This window comes from Helianthus annuus, chromosome 13 (genome assembly GCF_002127325.2).
Source record: "Helianthus annuus cultivar XRQ/B chromosome 13, HanXRQr2.0-SUNRISE, whole genome shotgun sequence".
Lineage (NCBI taxonomy): Eukaryota > Viridiplantae > Streptophyta > Magnoliopsida > Asterales > Asteraceae > Helianthus > Helianthus annuus.
Window position 1 is genome coordinate 88816658 of NC_035445.2, and position 18204 is coordinate 88834861.

General features: G+C 33.9%; 1 long non-coding RNA gene and 1 pseudogene across 1 annotated transcript; one reads left to right on the forward strand and one right to left on the reverse strand.

Moving 5' to 3' along the window:
* The first annotated feature begins 5488 nt into the window (after nucleotides 1-5488).
* Nucleotides 5489-8865, forward strand: LOC110898538. The gene is made up of 3 exons (XR_002569488.2): nucleotides 5489-5613; nucleotides 6513-8501; nucleotides 8712-8865. It is a non-coding gene; the product is annotated as an uncharacterized LOC110898538 (long non-coding RNA).
* A 375-nt stretch (nucleotides 8866-9240) lies between these two features.
* Nucleotides 9241-17039, reverse strand: LOC110898539 (annotated as a pseudogene).
* Nucleotides 17040-18204: the final 1165 nt, after the last annotated feature.

Sequence of the window (18204 nt, forward strand, 5' to 3'; positions counted from 1 at the left end):
CCAAGGGGTCTGGGTCGCGGCCCGTGAGCGACTCCCAAACTTGGTTTTCCTTGAATTTTATAAGTATAGGGGTAGTTCGGGCTCGTTTCTCACGTGCGAGGTATATTTAGGAACGTTTAGGGTCACATTAAGGGTTCTAGGAGGGTTGTTATATCCTCCCCACCTTGTTTTAGATCTCGTCCTCGAGGTCTACTGGAACAGGTGTAGGTATTTCCTTTGCCTTTCTGACTCGAATTCCCAAGTGTATTTTGGTCCTCTTTTGGAATCCCATTTCACTTTGACCAGAACTAGTCTCTTGTGTTTGAGGTTCTTGATTTTTCTATCTTCAATCTGAACGGGTTTCTCGATAAACTTAGGTTTCTCATTTACCTCTATGTCCTTACGAGGTATCACTAATGATTCATCTGCTAAGCATTTCTTGAGATTACATACATGAAACACATCATGTATTCCTGCCATTTCCTCTGGCAGTTGTAGCTGATACGCTACGGGTCCTATTCTTCTAAAAATCTCAAAAGGACCAACATACCTGGGGCTTAGCTTTCCTCTTTTAACGAATATGACTGCTCCTTTCCATGATCTCGTGCTGCTTTTAGTCTTTCCTTGACTTGAATTATCTTATGTGTTGTTTCTTGTACTATCTCTAGTACAGATAATTGCTTCTCTCCAATTTCTGCCTAACAGACTGGAGTTCTACACTTTCATCCATAAAGTGCTTCAAATGGTGCAGCATTAATGCTAGTATGATAGCTGTTATTGTAGGAAAATTCTATTAACGGTAAATGGTCATCCCAATTTCCTCCGAAATCAATTACACAGGCACTAAGCATATCCTCCATCGTCTGGATTGTCCTTTCGCTTTGTCCGTCCATCTGTGGATGATAAGTTGTGCTTAAATTTAACCTGGTTCCCATTGCTTTTTGGAAACTTGTCCAAAAATGAGAAGTAAAACGGCTATCTCTATCAGATACAATAAATAAAGGAATTCATGTAATGAAACTATTTCATTTACATATAGCTTGGCTAACTGTTCCATACTGAAAGTTTCCATCATTGGTAAGAAATGAGCAGATTTGGTCAATCTGTCTACAATCACCCAGATTGTATCATTTCTTTTTCTTGTCTTGGGTAATATAGTAACAAAGTCCATTGTTATTTATTCCCATTTCCATATTTGCATCTCTAGCTGTTGGAATAGTCTTGAGGGTTTCTAATGGTCAGCTTTAACTTGTGAACAAGTTAAACATTTAGCAACATAGTTTGCTATATCCTTTTTCATTCCTATCCACCGGAAATTCTTTCTTAGATCTTGATACATCTTATTACTTCCAGGATGTATCGTATACTTCGACTTATGAGCTTCTTCTAGAATTCTATGGCGTAGGTGTCCTTGTTTAGGTATCCACATCCTTTTCTTATGGAACTTCCAAATTCCATCTGTTCCTTGTTTTAATTACTTAATCATTCCTTTTAAACTTTTAGCATCGTCCTTGATTGTTGTTTCCTGTACTTCTCTAATTTGATCATTTAAATCTACTTGTAGATTTAACCTGAGAGAACGTACTCGTTTCGGCTTTTCATGACACTTTCGACTTAAAGCATCAACTACTACATTAGCTTTCCCAGCATGATATTGGATATCACAATCATAATCACTAAGAATTTCCATCCAGCGTCTCTATCTCATATTTAATTCTTTTTGCCCAAAAATATACCTTGAACTCTTTAGGGCAAACACTATGGCTCCTAATTCTAGATCATGGGTTGTATAATTCTCTTCATGTTTCTTAAGTTGTCTAGAGGCATAAGCTATAACCTTTTGATTTTGCATCAACACACATCCATATCCTAGCTTAGACGCATCACAATAGACTATAAAGTCTTCAGTTCCCTCTGGTAATGCGAGTATGGGTGTGTTGGTTAACCTTTGCTTAAGAATCTTAAAAGCTTCTTCCTGTTTTGGTCCCCATTCAAACTTAACTGATTTGCAGGTCAGTTTAGTCAAAGGAATGGCTATTCTAGAAAAATCTCGGATAAACCGTCTATAATATCCTGCCAGTCCAAGAAAACTTCTTACTTCCGTTGGTGATTCAGGGACTTTCCATTTAGTAATTGCATTGATCTTTGTGGGATCCACATGAATTCATTCATGATTAACCAGGTGTCCAAGGAATTGCACTTCTTGTAACCAAAATTCACATTTTGAGAATTTAGCATAAAGCTTCTCCTTTCTCAACAATGTTAGAAGTGTATGCAGATGCGCTGCATGTTCCTCATTACTCTTAAAGAAAATTAGAATATCATCTATAAAGACAATTATGAATTTATCCAGGTATGATTTACATATCCGGTTCATCATGTTCATAAATGCGGCTGGGGAATTGGTTAAATCAAATGGCATGACGGTAAATTCATAATGACCGTACCTAGTTTTGAAAGCAGTTTTAGGAATGTCCTTTTCCTGTACTTTCAGTTGATGATATCCTGAGCGTAAAACGATCTTAGGAAAGAATCGAGCTCCTTGAAGTTGATCGAACAGGTCATCGATTCTCGGTAGTGGGTACCGATTCTTAATCGTAACCTTGTTCAAGTCTCGATAATCAATGCACATACGCATCGATCCGTCTTTTTTCTTAACGAACAACACCGGTGCTCCCCACGGTGATGAACTTGGTTGTATAAAACCTTTGTCAAGAAGTTCGTCCAATTGTTTCTTTAGTTCCTGCATCTCCGTTGGTGCTAATCGATATGGTGCCTTGGCAATCGGTGTCGTTCCTGGTATTAGGTGAATTCTATATTCTATCTCTCTATCAGGCGGTAATCCAGGTAACTCTTCTGGAAAAACGTCCGAGAATTTAGATATTACAAGGATATCTTTTAATTTTTTTCCTTTAGTATTAATGATTATAGAAATCATATATACTGTTCCTCCTTTCCTTTCTTAACTTGCGGCTTTCATCATAGAGATGAATTTTGTCGATCTGGGTTGGCTTATCTCCTTTGATTGTGATCTTTTTACCATTTGGTGTACTTACTTGTACTGACTTTTGATCACATAGAATACTGGCATGATTGGCTACCAACCAATCCATTCCTAATACAACATCAAATCCAGCTAGATTCATTGGGTAAAGATTACCAAAGAAATGATGGTTTACGATTTCTATTCTTGCTCCCTGCAAGATTTCACTTATCTTAATGGATTCTCCGTTTGCTGTCTCTACCAGACAATCTTATTGAAGTTTGGCTAAGGGTTGCTTGAGAAGTTTGTAGAAAGAAGTACAGAGTCAAACAATACTTTGGCAAATATATTATTAACTAAGAACGTACCGGCAATCACATCCGGAATCATCTTGGCTTCCTCAGCTGTTAGAACAAATGCTCTTTTATTTTTCTTAGGAGCTTCAGTTGTCTTAGCCTTTTGGTTGTGGCTAGAGCTAGTTTCGGACAGTTTGGTTTGATGTGACCAGCCTCTCTACAATTGTAGCATATCCTGGCATTAGCCTTTCTCCTACAATCTTCCTCCTTATGTCCTGGGTACTTGCAAAAGTTGCAGGACACAACACACTTTCCTGAGTGCTTTTTACAAAACTTACAGTAGGGTGCCGAAGAACCTGTTCCTTTTCCACGGTAGGAATTACCGTAGCAAAATTCCTGGGTAAGTTTTTGAGCTAGGTTCTTTCTCTGGTTTTCCTCTTGTGTACGTACCAATTCGTCAGTCAGGGTATTGGCTAGTTCTACTGCTTCTTTTATGGTTTAGAGACTAGCTGCCTTGACTACGTGTCTAATCTCACTAATTAATCCCCAAATATAATGGGAGATTAACACTGGTTCAGGTGAGGCTAAAGTTGGCACTATCCTAGAATATTCGAAGAATATGGTAGTGTAACCTTTGCAGTCTATTCAAGTCATTCTAAGATTTAGGAACTTATTGGCGATTTGTTCTTTCTCATTAGGAGGACAAAATTTTCTTTCAACCATTTCCTTAAAGTTGTTCCATTTCATATTATAAACTCTGTCACTTCCCCTAGACTGGGGAATAGTATTCCACCATTCTAAGGCTGCATTTTTTGAAAAGATTAGAAGCAAACATAATCTTATCTTCCTTTGCACATTTACTTATTTTTATGACTGCTTCTGTCTTTTCTATCCAACATAAGGCTGCAATGGCTCCTTCATTGCCTAAGAATTCTATTGGTTTGCAAGCCAAGAATTCTTTATAAGAACAACCGTAAGAGACGGTTCTTCTTCTTTTAGGAATTGGAGCTTGGATAATAGGTCCGTTATTATCGTTCATACTGTGACTTGGTTCAGTGTGTTGGCGTTTAACTTCCATTTGCAGATTTATTATTTTCTGCTTCCTTAACAGTCTTAATAATATAAGGCATAGCATCTATAATTCCTTGTGTTACTATATGTTGGATGGCACTGTTATATATTTGGTTTCCGTTATCCTCATTATTCTGGTTTTTCTTATTTACTTCCTTGTCCATCTGAATTGGAAATATTTAGCAAGTATTAATTATCACATGATAAATTTAGTACAATATTTATACACAATCACGCAAACAATTTGATCAAAAACGTCGATCATTGCGAATTTTACTCTTTTCTTTATATACAAATATGCATCAGTTACATACTACAACTTGAATTCAAATATACTAGTAGTTATGCATCCGTATCTAATATAATATATATATATATATATATATATATATATATATATATATATATATATATATATATGAGTAAATTACAAGTTTTGTCCTTTACCTATATCCCATTTTTCAGGCGGTGTCCTTTTGCGCAAAAGTGGACAAGTTTTGTACTTTATGTTTCAAAATCTTGCACGTTATGCCCTTTAGGCCTAACCCAGTTAAATTTTACAGTTATGTTAAGTCATATGCAATGCATATGAGGGTAATTTAGTCTTTTGCCCTATATATATATATATATTAAATTTAAAAAACAATCTCTCCCTAAATACACACACCCCTCTTATCTCTGTTCCCCCTCTAGTTCTCTCTCCAAGGTAAACATAATTTCCGGTCGCCACCAACACCGCCCACCTGCCGCCGATCTCCGCCACCACCAGCTCTCACCTGCCATCAACGTTAACTACCAACACCGGAAAACAACCTTCCCCTCTCACCACCACCACCACCACTACGTCATTCCTACCTTGATACAATCACTACAAAAAAAAAGCCATTTAGTGGCACACACTTTTAAGGGCATATAGTTTTTGTGCCACTAATTTTAATTTATAATGGCACTTTTTGTAAACCATAGGTATAGCACACATTTTGTGGCACTTAGAATTTTTGCCACTATTTTTAGGCTTTAAAAACACTTTACATTCGCCATTAAATTTTCAAGCACGTTTTCTTTTTTCCCTCCCACTAAAAATTTTCAAACACTTTAATAAAATTTCCCCACCTCAGATTTCCCTCCCATGGAATTTATTCCCTCCCTCTTAAAATTCTTCCTTGCCCTATTTTCTACATCAGATACACGCTTGTGATAAAATTATATTGAGAGATTGGTGACATCTTGCATTAGTCACAAATTGTCGTTCTGCACCAGCGATCTACGAACCCTCTACCCGTTGTAAGTAATTAAGAAGCCAATTGCGATTCTTATTTATTGGTCTCTGTTCGCTCTTCTCCATTTGATTTGGCCCGTGTTCTTGGTATACTTCCACCGCTGATTGCTTTTAATATTACAGTGGCACGTCTTAATTAAAATCCACCCAATTATGATAGTTAATAAATATTGTTGTCTGCTAGTTAGTTATTTCTAATACTATTTTTTTAATCATTGAAGATTGGGAGAAGAATTTTACATCCGAGTTCAGAGTGAGTGTGTGCTGAGGTTGAATGAATTGGAAGAAGTTTGTTGTTTTTAGGGTTGATTTTTACCTTTTTATGTTTTTTATTCCAAGAGTTAGGGTTCTAATTTCACTTTACTTGATTTGTTATGGTTAGACATGGCAGTAATTGCTGTCGGTTTGGATCTAGTTTGGGTTTAATATCCAAACTCATAGTGTGATTCAAAGTGTGTGCAGAGCTTGAATGAATTGTACGGAGTGTATAGTTTCTTTGGGTTAATTTATAGTCTTTTGTGTTTTTTAATGAGTTTTGTTTTTATAGCAGTTAATGCTAAGGCACTAGAGAAGGCGCCGACTGCCAGTGAGTCGGGATTCAATCAAATTTTTGGCATCAAAGGGTTGCACTTATTCACTTATAACACTTGGCCTTGCATCATAAATACATCAAACATGATATCAATGAATGAAAATTGTATGTGATGGAAATGGAACAGTACCTAGATTTGAAATAGCATGCGTAAATAAATGGGAAACTGCAGCGATGACTGATTAAGTCATTGTACAAGGCTTTGACTATGTAATTTTCACTAATGGGTTAACCTCGGTTTTCATGGTTTGGCTAAGAAAGTGAATGTACTTATTTGGGATCTTAACAGAAGTTCTTTGGGTTTTTGTACAGGATACTTGGAAGATCCGTCTTCAACTTACAAAACTGGTTACCCGGCCTCCATTAGTGTTTGGGGTGTAGTCTGTGGAGTTGCTGCTTCTGGTACAGTTGAAAATTTGAAATGCTTTGATTTGCACTATTTTTATATAAAAAAACCTTGAAGACAACTAACAAGCCACATTATAATAAACACTTTATTATAAATGTTTGTATTCTATGTGTTTATCCCATTTACTTTTAATACTTTTGGTTCCGTTGCCCTAGAGGCCGTGGAATTCCTGGACATTATTTCCATGGGGTCCAACCGGTTATGTTTAGGATTTAGAAAACGAATTTGCGGGTCAGGATGGGTTAACTGAAACTGGACGCTAGGTCAGGACGGGCAATTAACTAAAAAACATAACCGGTTTTCCACAAGTCCCAAAAAAAAAGCGAATTTCTTTTGTTCTTGTTCGTCGATTATTACATCTTGATGGTTGTACTTAAGATGTTTTACAGAAGTTTAATCTGATTGAGATGTTTTGGTGTCTTACAAATGCTAAATGTATTCATCTTTCGTCGTCAACTGTTAAGGTACTGCTTTAACTCCACTTTCTTCAACGGTGTTTCAAAATGTATACTATTAACTATATCATATCAGAGTTTATTAATCTTGTTTGTGTTCCTTAATTTCTATTACAGTTGGCCCTTTTTCCACCATGGACATTGTCCTACAATATGAAGGAAGAATAGTGTTACTTAAACATAAAAGGATTCATTGTGTCGTAAGCATAGTAGAAATCTAACCAGGTCAAATGCATACTCAGATTGTGAGTCGCTGCTTTGGGCATCCTCGTCAACTACTTTAATTACTGACTGTATTGTGTTTCTTGGCTACACTCTTACAGCTGTATCCAAGTAATTGAGTATATTGTGTAAATATATGCTTCATCATAATTCATAACAAGCTATATTAGTTTACCATGGTATGCCGTATGTCTGTCTGTCTATGTTCAATTATGTTCATTCAGTACTGCAGAACGACTCGACCTTGAAGGTGCTTCTGTTGTCATCTCTTCTCACAGGCAGGTTTTTCTTTTACCCTCATTTTTCATCCTTCTAGATTTAACTGTATTAGCTAGGTTTTTAGTTTGAATTATCTAATAGCTTCCTGTTGTTAGGCTCTAATTTTGAAGTTTGATGTGTTCATTTGCTTGAGTTTATGCTGAAAAAAGATCATCTATAATACCGAATTACATTAAGTTGTTTTCTCACCGACTGAAAGAACTTCTAAACATTTCACTATTAGTAAAAATGCAATCTTTTTGTTGGGTTTAATAATTATAATTTGGCATGGTACATGGTTACTGCAATCAAGGTTTCTCTAATCTTGTGACCCAAATCAGTGGCACCGGTTTACTCAACCTTAAAAATAAGCAACATTGACATTCTAACTTTTAAGAAAAGAATTTTAAGTTACATGGAACACTTTAGAAAGGTAATTATTTTAGTTTTCTTGGGATGAAGGGGGTACTCTTAATTCCACATACGATGTACTCATAGAGCACAAAAGGTATTGGTGCAAATGAATATCTATATTGATTAGTGTTATTTTCATACATCATACATGCTATGCTTTCATGAAAAATAGATTTGATTAGTGACACAATGCATTTAAATACAAAACCTCCCTTAAACTCATTTTACAGTAGCTTCATAGCTTCATCTCAGTAATTAATAACTTAGTTCTGAAATGATTTTGTAGGTCCATATTATCAAGCAAATTAGTTTATAACTATAAAGGACCAACTCAAATTTTTTTTGGCCCTAAGTGAATTGCTAAATATTACATTTGGATCGACATAACCCTAAGTCCCCATTTTAGGGCAATATGAAATGATGTTCTTATTTTTTGTTGTACTCTTGGTATGAAAGTGATCAGCTAAAACTTTCTATTTTATAGTAGAAGAAAGACGTTTGGACAATTTGGTTTTGCAAATTCTGTTGGCATTGAAGTTAAAGGTAATATCTTGGTTTTTTGTCTAATTATTAGGTGTCCGGGCGAATTATAATGGTTGCATATTATATGTTGTTTTTTTTAATTGTTAGGTTTCTGGGACATTTTCGTATACATTTATTTTGAATCAAGAACAATGAGTTACATAAGTTAAAGAACTTTTAGATTTGTTTTGAATGAATACTAACGTTTGTTTATATGTTTGATGATAGCAGGGTGGATATCATGAAAACAACTTTGGAGCTAACTTTTATGAAAGCGAAATTCTCAACCAAAAGAACGTTTAGACTCCTTATGTAAACATTTGTAATATGTTATTTGCTAACATTTGGAATATGTTATTTTCTAACATTTGGAATATGTTTTAGATCGAAGTTATAATATTATAATTTCTATATTTATAGTTCTAACGAACTTTTGTTTTATAATTTATATTTTATACTAGGTTATAACCCGTGGTACCCACGGGTCGCTCTATTTTTAAGGATATTAATATTTTATTAATTTTATTTCAATGGTCCGTTTTATCAAATTTGTAGGGATATATATAATATGATTCAATGTTAATCGTATATAATAATAGTGGGGAACCGCGCGTTGCAGCGGAGTCGACAGTATGGGACGGAAACATAACTCAAACATTAAACCTTAAAATGATTTTGATGTAAATTAGTTAACTTAAAATCACAAGTCACATGACAAATGAGAACCAAACTACAGTAAAATAACATAAACAAAAGAGTGTTGCCTGTAGAGTACAAACAACAAATGTACAACCATCTAAGCATATCCCAAACAACAATGTACAACAAATGAAGCATATCCCCAACAACAATGTACAACAAATGAAGCATACCCCAAATGACAATGTACAACAGAAAAAATAAAAACATATCACAATGTACGACAGATTAAGCATCATAAACGGCAGATACACTCACCCTTATTAGGACTAAAGAGTGTTGCCTGTAGAGTACAAACAATATGTAACACACATTATTCAATGTCTCGTATGTCGTCCAGAATCTTCTACTGAAGCTGAGCAAAAGCAGATCACATAATGTAAGCATAAAATGCGACCCAGGTTCACTTTTTGGTACAACTTTTTTCGATTTTTGTTCATAATGCATCAAGGTAAGCTATACTCTAAATAATTATGTAAAGTGATTTGGGAGGTTGTATGCACTGAAAATACGTTACGTTTTAAGCCTCTTACAACCCGTTTGACCCATTTGGCACTTCAACACATTTGACCGGTTCCTTTTTAGCTCTTTTTATTTGACCCATTGGTAACAAAAATAAATCACCTACGTCAAATGCTCACTTTGCACATTTGAATGTCCAAGAAGCTAATGACTCGGACGGTGCTAAAATACTTATAAAACAAACGTTGCCTCTGAAAATATTGCTAGAAAAGCATTTTAAGAAAGGTGATAAAGCTTACCTCAAGCTTCTAGAAGGAGGCCAAGGTTGTTTTAAGCAGTGCCTTTAACTATCATGACAGGGCATGACACATGGTTGGAGAAGTAGTTACTTATACTTCCCAAAAACATCCTGCATTTACACAAAAATGGATGCTTATGTTTAGTGAAAATAATCTCTAATTCCTCACTAATTAGTTATTTGACTGTTGGTCAAATATCCAAAATGCCCCTCAAGATGGAGGCACTTTGTGGATAAAAGCAATGTTATAATACCTTGTAAGACCATGCGTAGTGGTAAGGGTGAATAATGCCCCCACCCTTGGGCGTTTTCCGCCATGTGGCAATACAGTCAGCAAGGGGCATTATTGGGCGTTTTTCTAAAATGGGTGTAGTGGGGATGTGGGCATTATGTTAAAAGTGTGTAGAGAATTAAATATAAATAAAAAAACCAACCAAAAAAGCTACTGGCCAAAAATAATTTAACAAACAAACACGGACCTGAACAGCAATTTTCTTTATCGAAGAATCCTCTGCAAGGCTGCAATACCGTGACGCCAGGTGGCAGCTTTGTGTCAAACATAACTTGTGCTAACTTAAACAAACATAACATGTGCTAACTTAAACAATTCTGTTCGTTCATCCTCACACAGACTCAAGGTATCAATCCCCAACTCCCTGCATTACTATCAATGTACAATAACAAAAAAAAATTGTTTTATTTATAAATGGCTAATACAGATATGATAGTTTCTATGCATGCTTACCTAAGGCCCTCGGATGCCCTAATTTGATCATTATCGGCGATAGCAAGAACCAAATTAGCATAACCGAGCCTCAAGGGGTTAGGAAGTTCTTTGACTTGACCATAGTCAAGCAACGCCACCTAAGCAAATATTCAGCCTAGTGAAAAATTTAATATAAAACACGTAAACATGTATTAAGTATGTTTTGTTTTTTAAGTACCTCTGAGTGTTTACAGATGAGAATATTTCCCGGGTGGGGGACTGCATGAAAAAAACCACTCTTGAGTATCATTTGACCGCAAGGGTCAAACTTTTTAGGATGTTCCTGCATTTAAAGATGGTACATTTTAGAGAAAAGACATATGTGTGCTTTAGACAATTAAAAGTTATGAAACTGGAATAAGAACTGAAGTTTTTTAGGCGTAGAACTTAGAAAATTAGAAATTTCATACTCTCAGGTCAATGGAGCTTACTGCTTTGCTGCTGCTGCAAGCTTACCGTCAGGATTTATTCCTCTTTTTATGATTTCATCTCTCAGGTTCAGGATTGGGATTCCGTCTATATATTCCATCGCCAACACCCTCCTACGCAAATTACAAAGTAAATTGTCAGAAGTCGATTAATTTGATATATCGCAACCAAGATGAATAATTCAACACACGCACGCAGGTTTTATCATAGATGGAAGTTGCATATAATTATTTCAATCAACATAAAATTTTCCATCTTTTTGAATTTAAGATAAATAATAAAAATTCATAAGAGGTATAATTAAGTGTATAAAACCAGAAGATGCATATTATGTCCGTGCATGATTTCACGTCGTGTCATAAGTACACACCCATAGAATGCTCCTAAGGAAGAAAGTAATAAAAAGCCATATATGTAGCAAAAGCATTACCTGAAGTTAATGTAATTCATGTGACACTGATCTATAAGCATCATTAGAAGTTCATCTTGCTTCTCCAAGTGTCTACACGTAAAAGATGAACATCATGTAATGCCAATACTAATAGCACAAGGATAAAAAGAAATTCCACAAAAAAATACCTTTATATATCTCCAGTGTGTTAAGGATCCATTATTTTTAAGAAAATGGTATTCAATTCGGTACCAATTCGGTACCGACTTTTGACGATTTCGGTACCGGTTCGTTACCGTTATTAACCGTATTTTACCCAGAACGAAACTGACGGCTTTTTAAAATGACCCATCCCAACCCAAACCCATTCCCACACGGTCAAAGCCATCCATTATGCTAGCTATATTCATTAACTTATATTGTTTCTTATGCTAATCACCTATTAATTGTTGTAAAAAATATGATTAAAGGAACCAAGCCAAAACATGAGCTGGAAACAGGCTACACTCTATATTAACAGTTTATCTAGTTCAGATGAAACCGAAACCCGAATCACTTTCACGACTCAATAACGATGAGCAAATGGTACAGGGTACCGGTACCAAATTTACCGAACCGGGTACATTTTCGGTACCAATCCGGTACCGGTTCGTTACAGTTATTAACCGTATTTTACCCCTAACCAAACTTACCGCTTTTTAAAATGACCTATCCTAACCCGAACCCATTCCCACACGGTCGAACCCTTCCATTATGCCAGGTATATTCATTAACCTATATTGTTTCTCATGCTAATCACCTATTAATCTATACTATATTATAATGCATGAGGGAGGGGTATTTTAAGATACCCAAAAAATAAGAACTTTTCCTCCACTTTATTTATAGAAAGACCCCTAAACTGAGGGTAGTTTAGTCTTTTAAACACTATTTATTTTTTAGCCCCTAAACTTATTACACTTAAATCCCTAAGGTTTTAACAAAAATATAGATAGTTAGTTACAATTCACCCATCCACAACAAACTTATAAATTTTTTACGTATTCTTGACATATCTTATAAACTATACTTTTAAAAAAAAATACAAAGATAGCATAACGACCTACACATTTTTGTCGACGTTTCGATAATTGTCTTGTTCAATATTAACGCATGGATTAAAAGGTACAAGTCGATAACGCTTTAATGTACAAGTAATTAATACTTGTAATCTAATGCGCCTAAGCTACAAAGATATGTCCATCTATGCAAACAAAAACAAAAAGAATTAAAAGTACCGTAACATAAAATGAAGATACTATGTGTCACATTTTATTTTATTAAAACTGCCTAATATATGTACTTAGATATACCTTATAAAAACTTAAAACTAACTACAACAAACTTCCTAAATTAAGGAGTGACAAATTTAAAATTAAACCCTAATGCACTTCTATAGTTACTGCTATAAATACATAGCAGGACACCTCTATATCTATTGCTAAACAAAGTTAAAAAAATGGATTCAGTTCTGAATTCAATTGTTGCGAAAAACCAAGCATGCGAGATTGAAAATTCTAAGGTCAGTTCTGTTATATTGTCGCAGTGAATAATTGTTTTCTTTTATGTACTTTTATGTGAATGTTAACTTATTTGATTTTTCAGATTCAGTAGCATGATGAACATGCCAATTTAAACAACCCATTTGTGGAAAAAGCTTCTAAGGTATTGATTTAGCTGGTTTTTAAGTATTATTTTTAAATATATCTTTCATATTAACATATTCGTTATGTTATTACATGTGTTTTTATTGCATGATGATGGTGATAAAAGTGTTGATATTGTTTCTTATGGTGCAATGTTTAGTCCGTACAAGTCTAATCTTCAACGTGAATTTAGTGAATGTAATTTTAAGGTCTATTTAATCGTTTTTTAACTTTTGTATTCAATTTTTGTCCTTTTTAAGGATCGAAAGTTTGAGACTCAAAGGAAGAGTTCCAAGAGACTCTCTGAATGGAAATGGAGTGTGGTTATTAATTTAGACGATTCTGATGACAATGACAAAGAAAAGGAATTAGAAGATACTGCCAATTCAAGCACAAACCAAAAAACCCGATTAAAAATACCTCGAGTGTCAATTCATAAGCGGAACAGATTTCATGCAGTCTAATATGAAATCTATCAAGTGTTTTTATGTTTTTTTTTTCATTTTAGTTGTTATGTTTGATCTAGACGTATGAATAAAGTTTATTTTATATTTGAACTTCATTTTTGGTGTTAATATAATGCAGTTATTGAACATATTAATAAAGTTCAAAATAAAGTTATTATCCTAAACTTACAAGTCATCTAAACTTATATAAATCAATATCCTAAAGTTGCAATAAACAGATATTACAATTAGATATAGTCAAGCTAAAATTATAAAATATCACAGGTATTCTTGGATATTAATCTGATAATTTGTATTTCTAAATTAAAAAAAATAAAGTAATAAATTTAAAGCTAAACAAAAAATGAACTTACTATGATATAAAATTAACAAAGATATAAACCCTTAACATCCTATTTTTTACAAAAAAATGTTTTTAAATTTTTATAAATATATATATATATATATATATATATATATATATATATATATATATATATATATATATATATAAACGAAATTTAACAACTAAAGTTAAAGATGTAAAACGTATTTACGAGTCAACTACTATTTTTATTTTTATAACAACAAAAATTTTAAACTTAAAGTTTATTGGATGAGTACCATGTGGATATTTAAAAAAAGTTATGAACTTTAAAGAATAAAATTATAAACTTTATCATTTAACCAACAAAATAAAGTTACTTTACAACTATAACAACTTATCTTTTATTTTTTGTCATTTGATTATCATTTTTTTATAAAAAACGAAACTTTACATGTGTAAAACAGTTTTAACTTTATTTATAAACAAAACATTTTGTTTTTATAAAAAAATAATTCTTTTATAAACATTTTTTGTAACAAGTAATATAAATAAAATACTCCAGAAATTTACAATCTTTACTAAATAAATACTAAATTGTATTGCAATTTTTAGGAATTATAAGTTCAACTATATTGTTATAGATAATATTAGTCAGTTTCAAAAGAATTCATTACTAACTTTACTAGATACATAGTAGATTGTGTTGCATATTTTTAGATAAGTTAAAAGTAGACTTATATAGATAAGATTAGTTAGAAACTAAAAATCTGAACTTAGTATGATATAAAGTTAATAAAGATATATACTCTTAACATCCTATTTTTTATAAAAAGATTTCTTGAAATTTTATAAAAATATAATTTTTTTATATCTGTAAAAAACCGAAAATTAACAATTTAAGTTAAAGCTCTAAAACGTACTTACGAGTCAAATACTATTTTTTTATATTTATAGAAACGAAAATTTTAAACTTAAAATTTATTGGATGAGTACTATGTGGATATTTAAAAAAAGTTGTGAACTTTAAAGAATAAAATTATACTTTATAATTTAACCAATTAAATAAACATACTTTACAGTTATAACAACTTAATTATTTTTTGTCTTTTGATTATTAATTTTTATAAAAAAAACAATATTTTTTTGCCTTTTGATTATTAATTTTTATAAAAAAACAAAACTTTACATATGTGTAACGCTAATGACATATATCCACCACAATAGTGTTATCATAAATATTATACGAATAAGAAAACTACCAGAAACGAGTGTCGCAATCCAAAGTGTCACCCCGCCGCATCGCGCGGGCACTCTACTAGTTGTTTTAAAAAGTATGATTAAAGGAAACAGGCCAAAATATAAGTTCAAAATAGGCTACAGTCTATATTAGCAGTTTATCTAGTTCACATGAAAGCCGAAATACTTTCACGACTCAATAACGATGAGCAAATGGTACCGGGTACCGGTACCAAATTACTGAACCGGCTACATTTTCGGTACCAATTCGGTACCGACTTTTCACCTTTTCGGTATCGGTTCGTTACCGTTATTAACCGTATTTTACCCCGAACCAAACTGACCGCTTTTTAAAATGACACATCCTAACCCCAACCCATTCCCACACGGTCGAACCCGTCCATTATGCCAGCTATATTCGTTAACTTATATTGTTTCTTATGCTAATCACCTATTAAACGAAAACAATTGGTATATGCGAATACCTCAAGAATGTAACGTGCCACCCACAGTTCATCCGCCTGCAGATATGCCCACAGCAGGTCCAACTTGAAACTCCCACTGTGTACCAACAAAGTTGTTTTTTATAAGATTGCACATTCAGTCGGGTTTGGGTCAAAAGGGAATTAAATTACCTGACCAGACATAACTTCGCCAATGATACCGCTAATGTTGATGCCAGCGTAAAGGCAAGCCTTATTATGTGCGTCAACAATATCATGACCGAAAGCCTTATCGGTACCAATACCACAGTAGTATGGCCCCTAAATTGAATCACATTATTTAGTATAAATTTGATCAAATCTTTCAAATATATTAACAATAAAACTACTTAATTGATTACCTGTGGACCAGGGAAACCACCTTGAGGCCAACCTAGAGGCCAGTTGACATCCAAGGTGTATTGGTAAATTAAAACTTTAGACCATTTAGAAACAGTCAAAAGTTTAAGTAATTTATCTAATCATAAGTAATAAAAGGTAACATTTCATTGCTAATGCATGCCTATTAGTAGTTTTCAACAATTGACCTAAACCTATAGCTATAGACAGGAGAAAATTCAAAAATGTAGGTAGTAGCAATCATAGCATAACTAAGAATTTCTGACAAGAAATCAACAATAAATGAAAGGGTTGAAATCAATAACTGTATGGCTTACCGAGGGGATAATGACTATTGAAGTTCGTCTAAATCCAAGTCAAACAGGATAACTGACGTTGCGAGACATACAAACTGCACTTGAAAAGACTGCATCTGAAATTAACAAAATTTATAAAGTGAAAGTCAAAATTTAAAAACAGATTTTACTCGTATTCCTACTTCTCTATGGTAATTCCAGTTTGATTACACAGATTTTTCAGCCAAAGAAGAGATTAAGGATTCAATAAATCGGAAGTTAAATCATACTCCGTATAAGTTATATCCATTGTAAACTAACCATGAATCCTTCACAAACAAAGAAGGTGGAGGCGCTGATGATTAAAACGGAGCAACAACTTACCGGTACCTGCCGAAACCAAAATCGGTCAGATTTATGTGTTGGTGAAACCCTAGCCGCCGTTCTTTCGCCATTGCCTAGAACCACAACCATCACAAGACCACCAATGGAGAAACCCTAAATCAACCCATGTCTTGTCGTCTTCCCTCTTCAGGTGACCACCACCGTCACCATCTTCCTCTTGGGCGATGAAACAGACAAATTTTTGAAAAAAGTGAGCTGATTAACGAATGTAAAGTATAGAATCAATATACCTGAAGTGAATCGGTTTGATTTTGGAACAGCAGGAAGGATTATGACGGAGAAGAATGAAGCGGCGGTGAAAGAGATGAACATTTAGGGTTTTAGAACATTTTTTGTGTATATTATGAGCAAAAGATCTATTATATACGGATCCAATTTTTTGATGGGCGGGCCGGAATCAAGATATTCGGATGCCGCGATACCCGAATTAAAAAGGTGGAATTTTTTGGAGCCAAAACCAATTTCAAGATGCCCTATGGTGATGCCACCTCATTTTCCAAGCCCTCATAACATGACACATAAGCCCTTATTTATCATGTTTATATATATATATATATATAGATTGTAAATAATATGATTTTTGTGCTCAAAATCATGTGCCATCGAAAGTTTTATTTTTTATTTTTTTATATTGTGGCTAAAAAAAGTGCCACTAAAACTAGTATGGACATCAAACTAGGATTCATTTTAAAGGCATAAAAAGTGTGCCACAAAAGTTTTTTTTATATTGTGGCAAAAAAAAAGTGCCACTAAAGCCTAAAAACTTTGTGCGGCAGATCGAAAAAGTGCCACTAAAAGGCTTTAGCGTCAGCGCTTCTAGCGTCACTTTTCTTGTGTGCCACTCATTCTTATAGAGGGATTTAGTGGCACTTTTTGGTTTTTCTATGGCACTTTTTGTATGTCACTAAATGACATTTTTTTTGTAGTGAATGGATGTGGTAGTGATGGTGGGTTTTAAGTGGGTAATTGACTCAGATCTGAGACGGTGTTTGGGATTTCAACGGATTTCCGGAACCGGAGACGAAGTTGAAACAGATCTATGTTCATTTGAAATGATTTTGTCTATTCCGTTTCACACTCGGTGTTCAAATCCGGCTCCGTCTCTATCGAATATGTCGTGGTTGGTCCGATCCGCCGTCTATCGTTGGTTCTGTTTGGAATCTGCAAGGATTAGGCTTCTCCATGATACCTATATCACACACACTTTGTTCCTAGTAAGAATCATAAAGTCTCTGAACATGGGTGTCAAAATTGGTGTGTATATCTGAATAATTTTGATTTTTTGTAGTAGAGAAATGTGGTGATCAATCTGATTAGATGAACACAAGTTAGAAAGGGCTGCTAGAGAAGTCAAAGAAAGGCTAGATAGTAGATTGAGAAGCAATTTAAAACAAGAAATTAAACAGTATATATTTTTATGGATATAGATGTTCATGATTCTAGAAGTTACAACATAACAGTT